Raw genomic sequence first — 21164 nt, forward strand, 5'->3', positions numbered from 1 at the left:
AATTACTAAGCATTTAATTATTTTTTAAAAGAAAATGTATAAGACTGTTTATTGGTATATTGTATTTAATCCATTTTTTTTGTTTATAAGATTAAATTAATTTGTTTTTAAGAATATATAATTTAACATTCAACTTAATAGACAAAAAATAACAATAACAAACTAGTTTAGAGACTTTGGACCCATGATCCATTCATTGTCCATTGAGAAAAAAAATAACATAAAAGAAGCATTACAAGAGTGATGACATTCATTGTTCTTGAAATTTTGTTGCAAAGAAACAACATTAAAACCCACTTCATTCCCCACGAGTTTTGGCAAGCATAATAACATCCTTGCCTGGAAGCTTGCAGAAATTGAGTTTGTTATCTGGTTGTAGATTATATGTCTTCTTAAATACCAACCTTTGCAAAACACAACTTGATATGGATACCAGTGAATTTGCCATGTGACTTGATTACTGTGACACCCTCTACCCCACATACATAATACAGAATAAATATAAAGTACATTCTAGAGTAAATAAAACTTTCTTAAAAATAAGGTTTCAAAATACATAGATAGAGAGTTCACATTCATATTTCGTAAATCATAGTCCAATACGGAAATGATGACAAAATAAAACATCAATCTTTCCTAATAACAGTGATGAAACTCCAATGCTAAACCTAACTAAGCCCCGATGTCACATATCCTATCAGAGCATGCCCAACTGAAGCCTAAGCCTCATCACCAACATCTTCATGCAGATGATCACCTGCAACACAATTTAAACACAGACAAATAACAACAAAGGAGTGAGAAATATCTCACTCAGGTTCAAGTGCAGAAATAAAGGTTAGATAACACACACACACACACAACAAACATAAGTCACAAGTACAAATCACATGTAAACACTACGCATACAAAATCAATATCACTTGCACACTCATTTATTATGGAATGATGTCATGGACTCGACTCATAAATGCATGCATGTGGCGCCATACGAAAGTTTCACTTTTTTCATCACTGGTGACTCAAGGTACACCTAAAATAAGTCATTTCATGATATTGCCTGTTACATCACTGGTATGCAGCCTAAGCTGCACACCTAGCATAAGTCATTTCATCACATTGCCTGTTACATCACTAGTATGCGGCCTAAGCAACATACCTGGCATAAGTCATTTCATCACATTGCCTGTTACATCACTAGTATGCGGCCTAAGCAACATACCTGACATAAGTCATATATGCATATGATGCATGTCTCACATTCACAATTACATTAACTCAACACTTCACATTTCATTTCACATTTCACATCTCATCATATCTCATGTCACATTATGTCACAATGTCATATTATAGATCATATGTTCACCTTTCACATTCTCACATCATATTCCCATAGTCTCATAAAGAAACTTCTCATAATCATATACATCAAAATGATACTTCCTAATTTTACCTCATAGGGTTTCCCAAAAGAACCCACAGAGCACTCTAATTCATATCAAAACTTATATGATTTTGAAATCAAATACATATTCATACATCACATCCAATAAGGAACACAATGAAAGAATCAGAAAGCAAAACAGAAAACATTCCTATTTTGCCTATTTCTCATAGGGTTTCCCGTAGGAACCCATAGAACACTCTAATTCATATCAAAACATGATCATTCTCAAAATCAATCACATATCTACACATCACATTCAACAAGAAGCCCAACAGAACAATCAGAAGGCAAAACAGAAAACGTTCATATTTTGCCTGTTCCTAGAAACATGCATCAGGCAAGGGATTGAGGGTCAATCCTACTACCCAACAATTATTCCCGCACCCTGAGCGAGGTTTCTCACTTCCCCTTACCTGGATGAGCAGAAGACGAATGGTCTTGGTGTGATCTAAGATCATTCCTGAGTACTCTTCCTTAGAGCTCTTTGTTTCTCCTCTTTTTTTTTCCAACCCTTCAGAACACAAATGAGGCAGATAGGGTTCACACTACCAGACTCTTTTCTTAAAATTAATCCATTGGGCTGGGTCGACCCAACCCATTTTCCTTCTCTTCTAACTCACTTCTCTTTTTCCTCAAAATAATTAAATAAAATAAATACATGTATATTATAAAATATTTTTCACTATAATAATAATATATTTCTTACCCAAAATATAATAATATAATTTTAATAAAAAAATGTCATATAAAATCAACCTTCTCTTAAAATATATAAATATTTATTTAAAAATGCTAATAAAAATACTTATTTAATACGTACAAAGTAATTGTCCAAAACAATAATTATTTAAAACATACAAAATAATATTCCTCTATAATTATTAAAATAATTATGACCAAATACCATATAATAATAATAATAATAATAATAATAATAATAATAATAATAATAATAATAATAATAATCTTTTTGAAAACTGGGGTGTTACAATTACCATCTGGTAAGATGACATTCATATGGGTCAGTATAGGCTAGTAACAAAAATAAACAAAATTAATTCAAAATTTAGAAAATAACATGCAAATATTGAATTATTTTACCAGTGATTGTCCCGGATGAATGTATGTATGAGACATGTTGCAAGCCCACGTTATGGTAGAATTAATTAATGGATGGTTGAACTTCATTAGGGGGTAGTTGGAGACTTATTACCTCCAACGTCATTCATTTGGGGACTTTATGGAACTTCACACTCGCAAACCTTAAACTTGAATGTGTTGTTTCTAGCATACTTGAAGAAAACTAATTTGATTTGTTTAATGGAGTACCAGTGGGCAAGAAGGTTCATGCCACTTTTGAAGTAGGCATAACTATTCTTTGGTCTTTTACAATGTGGTATTTGAACTTGGAAGGGGTTCTTATATTGATTATTGAGGGTGACAATATCCCTAACTCATGCCCCATTTCGCATAAAAAAAAAACCTAGGAATTTTGAGTTTGTCCTATAACCAAGGAAAATAAATGTAATTGGAGAAATAAAATTTGTTACCAATAATTGTATTTTACAAGTATCGTATTTTACCTTCCATGTCGAAGAGCGACCTCAAAGGTGTCATCTTCGTATTTGTTCTCCATGTCATAGTTTTGAATGTTGTGATTTGTAGAGAAATTTTTGATATATGTTTATGGTTCAATTTATACAGAAGCGTCGATTTAATAGCGTAAAGCCATGAGAATTCAAAAGGTCTCTGTGTATACTAGGGATGCACATATCTATTGAAAATTTAAACTTAATAAAAGTCATAAATGATTGTCATTATTACTAACATTGAAACAATGTAGATGTTTGCTGATTTATGAAGTGCCCATTGAATGGCACCGTCTAATTGAAAAAGATGTTTTGGTTCACTAAACGATTCTGTCAAGATCAGTCTATGATGCAAGCGTGATAAGTGACATCATCATCCACCAATAACTCTTATTGCATAGTAGAACCAAAGTGTTCATTTGTAACGTGAATCCAATATTTAGTTCAATTCAAATGAAAAAAATATTGCACAAGGAAGCCCTTGTTGTTATGTCTTAAGTATATTAAATTAGTTTAATTTAATATAAAAATTGTTTCCTTGTACAACAGTATATACTATAAAAAAAACTATCGTCTCATATTTTTTACTTTAATAATTTAAAAATATTTATATATTACATATTTGAGAAATTTTAATAAATATCAAAAATTAAATTTTTATGAATATAAAACATTTAGGGTGCTCAACATACAAAACGTTGGATTATAATATTGTAAGATGAAATACTAATGAGTTGATAATAACTACTATTAGATTAATCAAATTGGTATTAATTGTGTCCATTTATAATATAATTATTATTATTTATTTACATGAAATCGTAGAAATTAGTATTACACCACTACAAAAAAATGCTAAATAAGGGAGGTTATTTTGTAGAGGTTCTAAAAACCTCCTTAAATTATTAAAAATTTAACAATTTGTTTTAATGTTCCAAAATGAGTTGAAAAAACGCAGTCTTTTTACTTAATCTGTGGAGGTTTGTAACCTCTTCTAATTAAAATTTTATTTTCCCGCTTAAATCCTTTTTTTCCCTCTAAAATAGAACAAAAGATAGTAAATTAATTTTTTCCCTCTCAAATTTCTATAAAAAAAAATCTCAAAATCATTCAATTTCCTTTCCCTCATACGTTTCCAAAAGAAATGCCTAAACCTAGTTGTCTAGGTTGTCTCTCCTTAAAGAAACCCTAAAATCATTCATTTACCGTTGTCATTGTGCTATCTATAGTTGTCGTCATCGTGCTCTTCCGAGTTGTTGTCGTGCTTCATCATCTATAGTGCTCTCATTTCCCATTATCGTAGTGCTCTCTCGAGTCTCGTTGTCGTAGAACTCTCCCGACTTGCTGTCATTGTTGTTCTCTCACCTGATACATCACCACAGTGCTTCTCTTTGTCGTTGCTATCAATTGTAAGGTTTTTTTTTTCTGTTCTATAATTTGATCATTAATATCTTGGATTTTTGTTATTTTTGTGCTCTTGATGACATAGCTGCAACTAGTGAGAAAAGAAAAAAAAATCCCCATCAATTCCCATACAATCCTTTGTGTTGTTTCAATTCTGAGCATGTTACTTTAGTCTTTATTATTTACGGTGGTGAAGATTGTGATAAATACATGAAAATTTATTTATTTAAGTTGATTTGGATGTAACCTACTTTAAAAAATAAACTGCATATATGTCACTATCATTGGTCAATGGAAACTACGACTTAAAATTTGAGAATGCATACTGTTAGAAAATAATGACTTAATACAAGAGGGGGGGTGAATTGGATTCTATGATACTTAAAAAATTTTCAGAGTTCTAAGGATCTTTATTTCAACTTAAACTTTTCTAATATGAATTCTCAAAGAAGTTCCTTGAAAGACTTGCTAATGAGAATGAGTCCTATATGCTTTCTTGATTAACAAGGTGATTTATCAAGTGTGTAAACCTTTTTTGAAAATCAGAAATTGATTCACCATGATTCATTCTTAACAATTCATATTCTCTTATAAGAGTATGCTTTCTAGATCTTTTTACATCACTTGTTCCTTCATGAGTAGCTTGTAAAGTGTCCACATTTCTTTAGCAGATTTGCATTGAAAAATTCTAAAAAACTCATCGATAGACAATGCAGATGTAATAATGTTCTTTGCTCTATAGTCATATTGAGCTCTCTTTTTCTCATCATCACTCCACTCACTCCAATGTTTTTCTCTCTTTCCATCACCATCTTTGGTCATAGGGATATAGGGTCCATTTTCTATTGCATCCCACACAGCAATATCAATTGCTTCAATGAAAATTCTCATCCTAATTTTCCAATAAGCATAGTTTTCACCATTGAAAACAGGAGGTCTATGAATAGACACACCCTCACCATAGGGTAGGTTGTTGTTGGCCATTTTTGAAATCTTGATTAACACTCAAGAACCTTGCTCTGATACCAATTGTTAGAAAAGAATGGCTCAATTCAAGAGGGGGGGGACTGAATTGGATTCTATGACACTTAAAATTTTTTCATAGTTCTAAGGATCTTTATTTTAACTTAAACTTTTCTAATATGAATTCTCAAAGAAGTTCCTTGAAAGACTTGCTAATGGGAATGAGTCCTATATGATTTCTTGAATAATCTTGATAAAGTTCAATGTTAAGAACACTTAATATGCAACACTTTGATTCAGTTTAAGGCAATGCTGTGCATACTGTTGAAGATTGAAGAATCTACATCTGGAAGATGTTCCCTAGAAGTTTTAGTTTTGATGTTTTGCTCATGTTGCTTTTTATTTTAAGCCTATGTCAAAAGGATAATGTATTGATTGTTTAAAAGATTAGGCTTGTATGTGTTTGTTTGTTATGTGTTAAAAATTAGTAATTAACATGAAGGTGAAAATATCATAATACTCATTTTTCTTATTTCATTCATTGTTGAGAACATGAAGTATTAATTTACTGAGTGTTTGAGACTTTAAATGAAAACTTGAAAACATCAGAAATTTTCTGAGTTAAGGAATAGATTACCTGAACTGGTAATAGATTACCTGACTCATGTTGAAAAACTGATTGATACTGGAATAATCGATTACCATATGTGGTAATAGATTACCAAACTGATTCTGATGATTTCAAGAGGAAAAAGGATCGTGTTAATCGATTACCTCTTTAAAGTAATCGATTACCTCTGTTCCAAATGTGAGTTTTGTGTTATTTTGGCATCGTGTTAATCGATTACCATGTTAGGTAATAGATTAAAACAGGAGCTGAAACAATTAGTTCAGTTATTCTAACTCGTGGTAATAGATTACCGTCACAGGTAATAGATTATCTCTGTTATGAATATAACTGAAATAACTGTTTCCTTGCACATGAAAATTGTCTTTAAATAAGATTAAAACTGAAGCTTTTAAGAGAGAATTTTCACACACGGAAAGAAGAGAAATACTTACACGAACAAGAGAGATTTTTTTTTGAATACACATTACTGCAAAAGAGAAAAAGATTTTCTGAAAAAGAAAGAAAGAACATATCTGCTGAAAATCAACTTTTGGAAAAAGAAGTGTGCAAGATCAATTCAAGAAGATGAAGTTCATATAGAAAATTCATTCTAAACTGGTTTACGTTGTTGAAGATCATATCTACACGAACAGGTGTACTCGTTTCTGATCTTTTGTTATTGTTTGAATGGTTTTAACTCTTGAGATTAGAGAATCTCTGGAAGAGTTGTGTAAAGAGAAATCTTGAGATAGGTTTTTCTCAAGTAGGATATTGTGGGATCAATATTCTTGGGTTATATGTTTCTTGTGGAGTCAAGAAATGGTTTGTTAATCTTGTGGGTGTCAAGATTTGCTTGTTAAATTCATTGATTGGATATTGCTTGTGCAGGGTGCTTGTAAAGAATATCAATAGTGGATTTGACTGGATTTAGAGGTGTATCTAAATCTGAAACTGGATGTAGGCCTTTGGATGGCTGAACCAGTATATATCTTGGTGCATGATTTTCTTAACTCTTACACTCTTTACATTCTGTATAAGTTTCTTGATTAATGTTGTATGAAGAAAAACATTATCTGCAGAAACTGAACTTTAAAGATTCTTGGTAATTGATAAATTCAATCTTTACATATCTTGTTATTCAAATCTTGTTGGATAAGCTGTGCATTTATAACTCTGAATTACCTTTTTTGTTTAAAGGTTTGTTTTAAATCAAGATTTGTTTGGTAAAGATTTAGAAAGCAAAGAAGAAAAGGAAAAATAACATAGAATCTATTCAACCCCCCCTTCTAGATTCTAACCGTAGGGACCAACAATTGGTACCAGAGCTGTATCTTGTAAAACATTCAAGACTGGATCTTTAGAAAGGTTAGATGGCTGGTAATCAATTACCGTTTGCTGAAGGTGCTTCTATAAACAGACCCCCATTGTTTTGTGGAGATAACTATCCCTTTTGGAAAGTTAGAATGAAAATTTTCATGGAATCTGTTCATAGAAATATTTGGCAGGCTGTAATCACAGATTACAAAATACCCACTAAGATAGAGGGAGGAAAAGAAATTGAGAAACCATATGATAGCTGGGATCAAAGTGAAATTAGAAGAGCAGAGAATGATGCAAAAGCTTTAAATATCATACATTCTGCACTAAATTCTGATGAATTTTTTAGAATTTCAGCTTGTTCTACAGCAAAGGAAGCTTGGGATTTAATCCAAGTAACACATGAAGGAACTCCAGAAGTGAGAAGAGCTAGAAAGAACACACTCATTCAGGAATATGAAACCTTCAGAATGAATCAAGGTGAAACTGTCATGGATATGCAAAAGAGGTTCATTCACATAATAAATCACCTAAAAGGATTAGGGAAAGACTTCGTGGAAGAAGAAGTAAATGTCAAAATCCTGAAGTCACTAAACAGAAGATGGCAACCAACTGTCACAGCAATTACAGAGTCAAAGAATTTAGCTCAGATGACAAGTGCTGAGTTATTTGGAAAGCTAAGAGAATATGAGATGGATCTGTCAAGGATTGCTGATGAAGAACAAAAAGATAAAAAGGCAAAAGGTCTGGCCTTAAAGGTAAAAGAATCCTCAAGTGATGAAGAGGATAGCAGCAATGAAAGTTCTGAACAAGAAGAATTAAATCTAATGGTGAAGAATTTCAGAAAATTCATGAGAAGGAAGAACAACAATAAGAGATTCTCCAGTCAGAAGAAATCCTTCAAGAAGAATGAAAACTCATCTCCAAAGTTCAAATGTTTTGAATGTGGAAAAGCTGGACACATGAGAGCTGACTGTCCAAGCCTGAAAAAGAATGAGGAGACGAAACAAAAGTTCAGATCAAAGAAAAAGAAAGCATACATAGCATGGGAAGATAATGCCTCAACAACTTCAAGTGATAGTGATGAGGATCAGGAAGCAAATCTCTGTCTCATGACCAAACATAATTCAGATTATGAGGTATATGATTCTGACTCAACTATTGACTCGTATGATGAATTGCAAAATGCATTTGCTGAACTGTATGCTGAAGCAAAGAAATTAGAAAAATCAAATAATGTTTACAAAAAGAAAATGACACACATGAGAGATAAAATTTCTGATTTAGAGAATGATAACAGGAAACTACTTTCAGATATCTCTAAACTAAAGTCACCATGTGAGAACTGTGAAACATTGTATGCTGCATTAAAAGCAAAGGATAAAGAAAAACAGAATGTTAATGTTATGAAATCCATTAATTCCCACTCATGTAACTATTGTATGAAATCTGGTCATAACTACTACAGATGCATGATAAGGAAATTTGGCATTCCTAGTGGAAAATATAAATGGATTAAGAAATTAGATTATGTACTCACTGATTCTCCAGGACCCAAGATCCATTGGGTACCAAAATCAAATTGAATAACTTGTGCTGCAGGTGTGCTTGAGAGCAAAGCAATCAATGTGGTACTTAGACAGCGGCTGCTCAAGACACATGACAGGAGATAAAAGCAAATTTATCTCATTACAGGAAAAAGAAGGAGGATCTGTAACATATGGAGATAACAACAAAGGCAGAATACTAGGCTCAGGCAGTGTTGGAAAATCTCTTAATGATGAAGATGAGATAGGTGACAGTATTACACAAGAAGAAGAAAAACTGGAACTACAGCAGAAAACACCATCTGAAGACACATCACTACCCAAAGAATGGAGGAAACCCAAAGATCTATCTCTGGATAACATTCTTGGAGATATAAATAAGGGAGTTTCTACTAGACACTCTTTTAATCTTCTAAGTGATGATATGGCATTTGTTTCTCAAATTGAACCATTATGTGTGGAACATGCATTAAAAGATGAATTCTGGATAATGGCCATGCATGATGAACTGAATCAATTCAAAAGAAATGCTGTTTGGATTTTAGTTCCTTTCAATAAGAATATGAATGTCATTGGTACAAAATGGGTTTTCAGAAACAAACTAAATGAAGAAGGTGTTATAGTTAAAAATAAAGCTAGATTAGTAGCCAAAGGATACAATCAACAGGAAGGTATAGACTTTGGTGAAACATATGCTCCAGTTGCTAGATTAGAAGCTGTTAGGCTTTTACTTGCATTTGCTTGTGTGTTTGATTTCAAACTATATCAAATGGATGTGAAAAGTGCATTTTTAAATGGTTTAATTGATGAAGAAGTTTATGTAGATCAACCACCTGGTTTTGTTGACTGCAAATTACCTAAGCATGTTTACAAGCTCAAGAAAGCTTTGTATGGACTGAAACAAGCTCCAAGGAAATGGTATGAAAGGCTGAGTAAGTTTCTACTAACTCATGACTTTCAAAGAGGTAATGTTGATAAAACTCTTTTCATAAAGAGAAAATCAAAAGATATTCTGCTGATTCAGATTTATGTTGATGATATAATATTTGGATCAACTAACCAATCTCTTTGTGGAGAATTTGTTTCCAATATGCAGAAGGAGTTTGATATGTCTATGATGGGAGAATTAAGCTTCTTCCTAGGACTACAAGTCAAACAAATGGAAAATGGAATTTTTCTACATCAAACTAAATATAGCAAAGAACTGTTAAAGAAATTTGATATGGAGAATTGTAAGATATCAAATACTCCTATGTCTACTAATTGTTATCTAGATAGTGATATTGCAGGAAAAGATGTTGAAGAATCAATGTATAGAGGGATCATTGGATCTCTTCTGTATCTAACAGCTAGCAGACCAGACATCATGTACAGTGTATGTGTATGTGCTAGATTCCAATCAAAACCAAAGGAATCACATCTGAAGGCTGTAAAGAAAATACTGAAGTATTTGAAAGGCACAATCAATGTTGGATTGTGGTATCCTAAAGGTACTTCTCCATCTTTAACTGGTTACTCTGACTCCGATTTTGCTGGTTGTAAATTGGATAGGAAAAGTACAAGTGGAACGTGCCACACGTTTGGAGAATGTCTCATATCGTGGCAGAGCAAGAAACAAGCTTGTGTAGCACTCTCAACTGCTGAAGCTGAGTATATAGCTGCTGGAAGCTGCTGTGCTCAGTCAATTTGGTTTAAACATCAACTTCAAGACTTTGGTTTGAAGATTGATCACATACCACTGAAGTGTGACAACACAAGTGCAATTAACATTTCAAGGAATCCTATTCTACACTCAAGAACTAAGCACATTGAAGTTAGACATCACTTTATCAGAGATCATGTAGAGAAAGGAGACTGTGACATCAAATTCATAATGTCAGAAGATCAACTTGCTGACATCTTTACAAAGCCTCTACCAAAGGAAAGATTTTTCAAGCTAAGAACCAATCTTGGTATCATTAGTGAGTCCAATCTATCCTAAATCTCATAATTAAAGTATGATTGTGTGAATATGCATGAAATTGCTAAGCACTTATAGGTTTAAACTTGATGTATGTGCACTCATAATAGGAAATCACACAAAACACAGTATGCCCTGTATCTGCACACATTTCACTGTGATAATCGATTACCTATCGGGTTAATCGATTACCACTCACTCACTTGCATAATTACCCTGTTTCAGTTGCGAGATAATCGATTACCAACTGGGTTAATCGATTACCTGACGCGAACCCCTGTTTTTTTTTACTCAAAAACCCTCTTTAAATCTGTTTCGAATTCAAATTAATTCAAAACTCTCTCCATTTTTACTTCAAACTAAAACGAACGAAACCCCTGGTTCCCTTTTCTATCTCAAAATCTATTTCAAAACCTAACCCTAAGCCCCATTCATGGAAAGTCTTGGCAAAGGAAAGCGTGTAAAGCACATAGCCAACAGAGATTACCCTCGTCCTACTACTCAAGGTCAAGGTACATCTAAAAAGAAGAAACAAGAGTCCTCTCGTCCAGAACCTGAAGAAGAATATTCTCATTCGTGGTTCACAAGGAAGTCTCAAGAGGAAACTTTCAATGAGTCTTTTGCTTGCAAAGACATTGTAGCTCCAAAGGTACTCTACTCGTCTTGGCTTATAGAGCAAGGTTTTACATTTCCTACTCTGTTATCTTGTCAAGGAGTTAGCAAATTTGTTGGGTTAAGTGGACTGTACTACCCTGATCTTGTTAGGGTCTTTTACTCAAATTTGGGAAGAGATGAAAATGGTGCTTTGGTTTCAGAAGTTAAAGGAATAAAAGTTACTCTATCTGCTGATGTATTTTTGAAGATTGGTGGATTAACCAGAAATGGTATTAAACCTACCTTCAATGAATTAAAGATGAAAAATTTCTCAATAGATAAAGATACGTTTTTTATGAGTATGCTGAGGGATGTTTCAGCCTGGGAGGCTAATAAAGAATACAAAAGAAAAGAAAAGAGGAAAATTACATATAATGCTGGAGGTCTACGAATGGAAGATAGACTCCTACATTATGTAATTGTCTGGATTCTGGCAGCAAGGGGGAGCAATCACGCACAAATCAGTGAAGAAGATATGGCACTGCTCGCAGCTTTTAAGAACAACATTCAAGTTGATTGGGTATATGTGGTAGAAGACATAATGCTAAAGACAAGGAGGTTAATGGACTGCAAGTGTCCATATGCTGTGTTCATAAGCAAGGTATTGGTGTTCTATAAAGTTCCCTTAACTGGTGAAGCAAGAGAGGTCACCAGAGATGTTCATGATATCAAGGATAGAGCTCTGAAAATGATGAAGCTAGTGAAAACAGATGCTGGTTGGATAGCAAAGGAAGATGTTCCTACTGCTGAGACTACAGAGCCGTCTCAACCTGAAGTTCAAACTGAAGAAGAGGAAGGTGCTGAAGAGCCCAAGCCTCTTTCTACTTTTGAGCTATCTGTTCTGGCAAAGCTAGATGACATCAGAGAAACTCAGAGAAGAGATTATCAAGAGCTGAAGGCTTGTTTTGAATCTATATCTGAACGACTGGATGCGATGAACATACCCTACCCTGAAGAACTTTAGTTATGCATTACATTTTAGGCACTGCATTTTAATTTGTTCTGCATAAATACTTTGATTTGTATTTCTGACTTAAAGTTTGTAATAGTTGTAGTATTTGTATGCTTCTGAACATTTTTAATGCTTATATGATGAAAGTCTTATTAAGTGCTTGTTGTTTTTGTTGCATAAGTATCATGTTATTTCTCTGTTTACTCTGTTTTTTTTTTGGTTTGGTTAAGCCAAACAGGGGGAGAAATTCATGAGAAACTGATTAAATGTTTATATGGTTGTTTATGTATTGTATAAGAGAGAAATGGAAATAGAACTGCATAATGCTTTGTATGGAAGTTTTTGTTCTAGACATATGCAGGTTCAAATTCAAGTTCAAATTTCAAACAAACAAGTGAAACAAAACAACATGATGATCGTGAAAGTCAACATGAAGAGTTTGGCTCATCAAAACCAAAAAGGGGGAGATTGTTGAAGATTGAAGAATCTACATCTGGAAGATGTTCCCTAGAAGTTTTAGTTTTGATGTTTTGCTCATGTTGCTTTTTATTTTAAGCCTATGTCAAAAGGATAATGTATTGATTGTTTAAAAGATTAGGCTTGTATGTGTTTGTTTGTTATGTGTTAAAAATTAGTAATTAACATGAAGGTGAAAATATCATAATACTCATTTTTCTTATTTCATTCATTGTTGAGAACATGAAGTATTAATTTACTGAGTGTTTGAGACTTTAAATGAAAACTTGAAAACATCAGAAATTTTCTGAGTTAAGGAATAGATTACCTGAACTGGTAATAGATTACCTGACTCATGTTGAAAAACTGATTGATACTGGAATAATCGATTACCATATGTGGTAATAGATTACCAAACTGATTCTGATGATTTCAAGAGGAAAAAGGATCGTGTTAATCGATTACCTCTTTAAAGTAATCGATTACCTCTGTTCCAAATGTGAGTTTTGTGTTATTTTGGCATCGTGTTAATCGATTACCATGTTAGGTAATAGATTAAAACAGGAGCTGAAACAATTAGTTCAGTTATTCTAACTCGTGGTAATAGATTACCGTCACAGGTAATAGATTATCTCTGTTATGAATATAACTGAAATAACTGTTTCCTTGCACATTAAAATTGTCTTTAAATAAGATTAAAACTGAAGCTTTTAAGAGAGAATTTTCACACACGGAAAGAAGAGAAATACTTACACGAACAAGAGAGATTTTTTTTTGAATACACATTACTGCAAAAGAGAAAAAGATTTTCTGAAAAAGAAAGAAAGAACATATCTGCTGAAAATCAACTTTTGGAAAAAGAAGTGTGCAAGATCAATTCAAGAAGATGAAGTTCATATAGAAAATTCATTCTAAACTGGTTTACGTTGTTGAAGATCATATCTACACGAACAGGTGTACTCGTTTCTGATCTTTTGTTATTGTTTGAATGGTTTTAACTCTTGAGATTAGAGAATCTCTGGAAGAGTTGTGTAAAGAGAAATCTTGAGATAGGTTTTTCTCAAGTAGGATATTGTGGGATCAATATTCTTGGGTTATATGTTTCTTGTGGAGTCAAGAAATGGTTTGTTAATCTTGTGGGTGTCAAGATTTGCTTGTTAAATTCATTGATTGGATATTGCTTGTGCAGGGTGCTTGTAAAGAATATCAATAGTGGATTTGACTGGATTTAGAGGTGTATCTAAATCTGAAACTGGATGTAGGCCTTTGGATGGCTGAACCAGTATATATCTTGGTGCATGATTTTCTTAACTCTTACACTCTTTACATTCTGTATAAGTTTCTTGATTAATGTTGTATGAAGAAAAACATTATCTGCAGAAACTGAACTTTAAAGATTCTTGGTAATTGATAAATTCAATCTTTACATATCTTGTTATTCAAATCTTGTTGGATAAGCTGTGCATTTATAACTCTGAATTACCTTTTTTGTTTAAAGGTTTGTTTTAAATCAAGATTTGTTTGGTAAAGATTTAGAAAGCAAAGAAGAAAAGGAAAAATAACATAGAATCTATTCAACCCCCCCTTCTAGATTCTAACCGTAGGGACCAACACATACAAACATATTAATCAAGATTATCCACTTTAACACTCAACCAAGATTTTGCTCAATGTAAAAGATAAGAGTGAGAGAGAAGAATGCACAAGTCTTTTATCCTGGTTCAACCACTCCACATGTGACCTACATCTAGTCCTCAATCATAACCTAATCAATATTTTTTCCACTATCTCAATGAAGAAGTTTTACAAGCATACAACACATGCATATACTCCTACATTCAAGATAACCACTTTCTTGCCCCAAGAAAGCACTTCTTGTAGAAACCCACTACAAGAACTCCTTACCACTTGAGACACCTACTTAAGATTTCCCTTACACTTTACACAAAGAATTAAAGGAACGAATTCACCTGCAAGCTGAACAAATCAGACTGTGAATTCCAAAAGCAAATCTTAATCTTTCTCTCCCAAGAATGTAATGATGATGATGATCTCTTTCAAAGCATTCCAAAATGTTTTACTTCTTGGTTTCACAAAGAAAACACTCCAAGAAGGTCACAAAGACTTCACAATATGGTTTTTATCTTTTTGATTCTCAATTCATTCTCTGTTTTGAAGTTTCAAAGTGTGAAAACTATTTATAAAAATTTCAGAGCTAGATAATCGATTATTTTAAAGGATAATCAATTATTTTGTTCTTCGTGATTTCTGGATACCACTCAAGGACAAAATAATTGATTATTTTGCAGGATAATCAATTATTCCAGAGAGTGCTTCCTGGAATAATTGATTGTTTCTCAGATAATCGATTATTATAGCAAAGCTCTTTTCACCTGTTGCTGGAATACTCGATTACACTTAATGATAATCGATTATTTTGAGTTAGCTCTCAAAAACTCAATTTTATATTTCAAAAAAACTTTCCAAGTATTTTAAATCATCATCATACTCACTCTCAGTCAATTTAGATTAAAATTAACTCATGCACAAAACATACACATGCAAAACAAGCTAATCAAAACAATACAACTCATAAGCTATTCCTATTACACATCATGATATTCATATCTTCCTTTCTTGACTGGTTTGTGTCCTTGGTCATCTTCAACTCCTTTGTTATCATCAAAACTCTCATACTCCAAGTTTGAGTAGATTCACTATTCCATGAATATCAACAATCTCCCCCTTTTTGATGATGACAAACCATACAAGCCACTATGTTTTGCAAACCAGCATTTCACATTTTTAGATATGAGCCTATCATATGAGCTTATCATGCCTTGTTCATATTTAATCCTACAAAACAAACTCAAAACCTTTCTCCCCCTTTGGACAACATCATAAACAAACAGGTATATATATATGTCCAGAGATAGAGAAATAAATTTTGCAGATTGCATATGTATAGATTTATGCACAAGAGTCATTTGCTCAAAATCAATGCCACAAGACTAACTTAATACCAAGAAATCAGTCAAGCACTATCACCATAGGCATTGTTCCAATTAATCTAATTTAAATTCAGAATTTGTATAAGAGATTTTGATGCATCATGAACACATATGTACTTCATATACAATTTATTGCACATGATACACCAGCTACAATAAGCAACATCTCAAAGATACCAACAAACATCAACATATATGCATCAATACTATCACATATCAATGTTCAAACCATAATATAGCAGTATCAATCATTAAAATCAATGTTACCATAACCAAATCATACCAAACACAATATAACCACAATTAAATTCATATTGCACCAAAATTGAAATTGTTCAAACCAAGATCAAACCAAAATAAGAAAATTGTTTAGAAATTAAATTGATTACAACCCAATTGAAATTTAAAACAGAAATTTTAAAACTAAAACTTCCAAAACAGAACACTAAAACTCCTAAATGCATCACTCTGAGTCCTCTTGCATTCCAAGCTGAGCCTTAATCCTTGCAATCTCATTATCAAGGTTATCAAACCGATCAAGAATGCTAGAATAATATGACTCATGCTTCCTTGACATTTCCATCACAACATCCAGCTTGTTGATCATAATCTGTTCAAACGGAGAAAATCCCTTAGGCTCCGATTCTTGCTCTTGTTCAGGTTCAATTTCCACTTGCGGTAGCTGTTCCTCATCATGAGATGGAACACCATCTTTGTCCGTTGTCGGTTCAGGTGTTGGAGGAACATCACCTTTGAATACCCATTTATCTTCTTGTTTTAGCATCCCCATATGATGCAAAGAAGATTTTTCAATCTTATTTGAGGCATCGAGAATTATCTTTTTCTCCCCTTTAAGATCCACACCAACTTTTTCAAAAATCCTAGATAGCAATAAAGCATATGGTATTGGACCATCCTCCTTTCTCCTAGCCTTCCAGATACAATCATTCACAACAGACACCTAGTTTATCTTTATCTTTTTCTTAATGACATGCACAAGCAAAATATCATCTCTAGACATTTGAGCATGGTTATGAAGTCTAGGCTTAAGCATCCAGGCTATTATAAAAGAAATCAACCTAGAGTTTTTCTTCATACCTCCAACTAGAAATTTGTTGTAATTTGTGGTCTTTGGGTTCCTTTGACAATCTCTAAAAGTTGTCAGCTCTTCAAAGTCACCAAAATTGTAGGGTTGGGGCTTCATACTTCCGGTTTTGCTCAACCCAGCTGCTTCCTTCAATGTTGGTCCATCAAGCTTTATGAGCTTGCCTTTTACCACAAATTGCATTATCCCCTCATTGCTTGAGGCAAAACACAAGAACAACCTAATGAGTTCCAGGTAATACGGACCATCCAACTCCAAGAACTTCCTAAGATCTTGATGCTCCAAGAGAGGAGGAAAATTGAAACCCTCACTCTTGAACCACTCCAGCTTCAAAGTCTTCGGAGGAATGATTCTCCTACCCGCATACCACTCAAAGTAGTAGTCTTGGGTCTCTTTGTCAGCAAACCACTTGGAGATCAATTGCTCAACTCCTGTGGGCAAGGGTCTTTTGCTCCCCCTGACTTCAAGCTTCTTGATTCTCTTGGAAGATGAGGCCATTTTGTGATTAAAGATGGGTTCTTGGTTAGAGAAGAGAAGATGAAGAAGAATGTGAGATAGAGGGGTTAGGGTTTGTGTGTGAGAGTTGGGAGAATGTGTGGGTTATTTGTAGAATAAGAGGGTTAGGTGTTATTAAAGGCCTAGACACTGGATTGGGTAGAAGAGAGGTGCCATTTATGAAGGAAAGTGGGAGGTTGGGAGTTGGCACGAATAAAACCGTTCAAAAACCTTCTGGAAAACCAAGAGTCACAAAAATAATCGATTATCTATACAAATAATCGATTATTTGTATCAGTAAAATCTCTTGAAAAACCTTTTCTACACTAAATAATCGATTATTTTTGGAATAATCGATTATTCCAGAGGGTCATTCCCTCTAACTTGCCTAGATAATCGATTATTGCCCAAATAATCGATTATTACAAGGGCTCCAAGTTTTCTTGTTATCCAGATAATCCATTATTGCCCAAATAATCGATTATTCCAGGGACTTCTAGAATTCTACTTCTCCCAGATAATCGATTGTTTCCCAAATAATTGACTATTTGCCTAGGTTTACTTACAATAATCAATTAAATTTTACAATAATCGATTATTTCAGAGAAGTTTTGTTCCTCTTAGTTTAAACCTTTTAAACCATCCCTGATCCATTTCAACTCTTAAACCACTCTTTTATGCACCATATTTCAATGTTTTATACACACATCAACCAAGTTTTATTCAAACAATCAAACTCAAGTGCACATTCACAATCAATTCAAACAAGACTCATTGATAATTCCAAGTTCAATTCTTAATTGATTAAATCTTTCTTTTGGTAGAGGTTTTGTAAATATATCAGCTAATTGTTTATTTGTTTCAACAAACTCTACTACACAATCATTCTTTTGTACATGATCCCTTAAAAAATGATGTCTTATTTATATATGTTTTGTCCTAGAGTGTAAGATTGGATTTTTGGTTAGATTGATTGCACTTGTGTTATCACATCTTAAAGGAATTTTTTTCAACTCAGTTCCATAATCTTTTAGTTGTTGTTTCATCCAGAGGATTTGTGCATAACAGCTGCCAACAGCTATATATTCAGCCTCAACTGTACTTAAAGCAACACATGCTTGCTTTTTGCTATGCCATGGGACAAGTACACTTCCAAGTAAGTGACAAGTACCACTTGTGCTTTTCCTATCAAGTCTACACCCAGCATAGTCTAAATTCGAATAACCTATCAGACTTAGTGAGACTCCTTTTGGATACCATAAACCTACATTTGTTCTTCCTCTTAGATACTTTAGGATTCTTTTGACAGATTTCATGAGACTCTTTTGGATTTTCCTGAAATCTTGCACACAAGCACACAACAAACATTATATCAGGTCTACTAGCTGTCAAATATAAAAGTGATCCAATGATACCTCTATATTTTGAGTTATCAACAACTATCCCTTTCTCATCCAAGTCAAGATTGCATGAGTTTGATATTGGTGTTGCAGCCTCCTTACACCCTTCCATACCAAACTTTTTTAACAATTCATTGCAATACTTGCTTTGACTTATAAAGATTCCATCACTCATTTGTTTGATTTGCAACCCCAAGAAAAATGTAAGCTCTCCCATCATTGAGATCTCAAATTCACCTTGCATGGTCTTAGCAAATTCTTTGCATAAAGAGGAATTAGTAGATACGAAAACAATTTCATCCACATATATTTGAACATACATTGTATCATTCTTAAATTTCTTCACAAACAATGTATTATCTACTTTTCCTCTAACATAGTCATTCTCAATAAAAAATTTGCTCAGCCTATCATACCATGATCTTGGAGCTTGTTTCAAGCCATAAAGTGCCTTTTTAAGTTTGTACACATGATTAGGATACTTAAAATCAACAAAACCAGGTGGGTTCTCCACATACACTTCTTCTTGTATTAAACCATTTAGAAAAGCACTTTTCACATCCATTTGGTAAAGCTTGAAATTCATTATTGAAGCATAAGCAATAAGTAATCTAATGGCTTCTATCCTTGCTACAGGGGCAAAAGTCTCATCATAATCAATTCCCTCTTCTTGATTATACCCCTTAGCCACTAACCTTGCCTTATTTCTTATAATGATTCTAGATTCATCAAGCTTATTCCTAAAAACCCATTTGGTTCCAATAATTGGATAATCACTTGGTAATGGAACTAAATCCCAAACTTCATTTCTTTCAAATTGATTTAGTTCCTTTTGCATAGCCATTAACAAATGTTCATCATGTAGTGCTTCATCTATTGTTTTGGGTTCAACTTGTGAAACAAAAGGCATAGTGTTACAAATATTCTTGATGGATCTTCTAGTTGACACTCCTTTACCAATGTTTCCAATTATATTTTCAATTGATAAGTCCTTAGAAGTTTTCCATTCCTTAGGCAATTGTTCACTTGTCATTTTAGTGGTTTCAATTCATTCACTCTCTTTAGGCTTTTCACTAGGTTCACTTTCTAATGGTGGTTGATCAAGCAAATCAGTCAATTCCTCTATTTCAGTTTGCTTTGTTTCTTGCTTGTTAGTCTCATCAAACACAACATGTACTGATTCTTCAACTATTAGAGTTCTCTTGTTATATACTCTATAGGCTTTGCTATTTGTAGAACAACCTAAGAAAATTGCTTCATCAGCTTTAGCATCAAATTTTCCAAGTTGTTCCTTACCATTATTTAGCACAAAACATTTACACCCAAATACTCTAAAGTATGAGATATTAGGCTTCCTTCCATTATAAATCTCATAGGGTGTTCTTTTTAGAATAGGCCTAATTAAAACCTTATTTAACACATGACATGCTGTGTTAATTGTATCAGCCCAAAAATATTTAGGTAGTTTGGTCTCATTCAACATAGTCCTAGCTGTCGCCACCCGCCGAAACGGACGTTGGCATTCGCGACGATGGTTGGACTTTTTTTAAGTTTTGAAAAATGATGGATTGTTAGAACGACTTATTCTCAAACTGAGACCTCATCGAACTAACAATTTTATTAAATGATTCACCAATCCATGTTAATCCCAAGCGGGACCCTCTATGGATTAGTGGTTTTCGCAAAAAGAAGGGTTCTTGGAGTCGCCACCAATGTTTTACTCAAAACATTGGAAAAAGGGATAAGGCAATTGATTTTCGCAAATCAACCTTGGCCATTACAACCAGAGTTGGGTAAGGGAGTCGGTTACGTGCGGGGAAGGTGTTAGCACCCCACAACGCCCCTTTCGGGTTCCCTATGACAGATTATTTCATAAATAACAGTGTAAAATTACTAAATTACCCCTATTTATTAGAAACGATTATAAGCGGAATATTTACATGATGAAAATTCTAAATATGCAACGCAACAATCAGAAAGCGGTAAAAGAAGGGATTTGGAAAAGAAACCTTTGAAGCGTGCTTTTATATATTTAAACAGAAATTAGGAGGCTTTTTGGCGCTCCTTCCGACTACACGCTTGCTCGCTCCTTCCCTAAAGATTAATTTTTACTATGGAAATCAAAAAGATTTCCCTTCGACTAGTTCGAATCCTCAAGCTAAATGCTCAGAACTCAAGAACTTTGTCGGATCGGCTCTCGGAGAGACTTCTAGGGCAGAACACTGCTCAAAAACCCCAGAATACTCAGCAA

This window comes from Cajanus cajan, chromosome 1 (genome assembly GCF_000230855.2).
Source record: "Cajanus cajan strain Asha chromosome 1, NIPB_CcT2T_4, whole genome shotgun sequence".
Classification (NCBI taxonomy): Eukaryota; Viridiplantae; Streptophyta; class Magnoliopsida; order Fabales; family Fabaceae; genus Cajanus; species Cajanus cajan.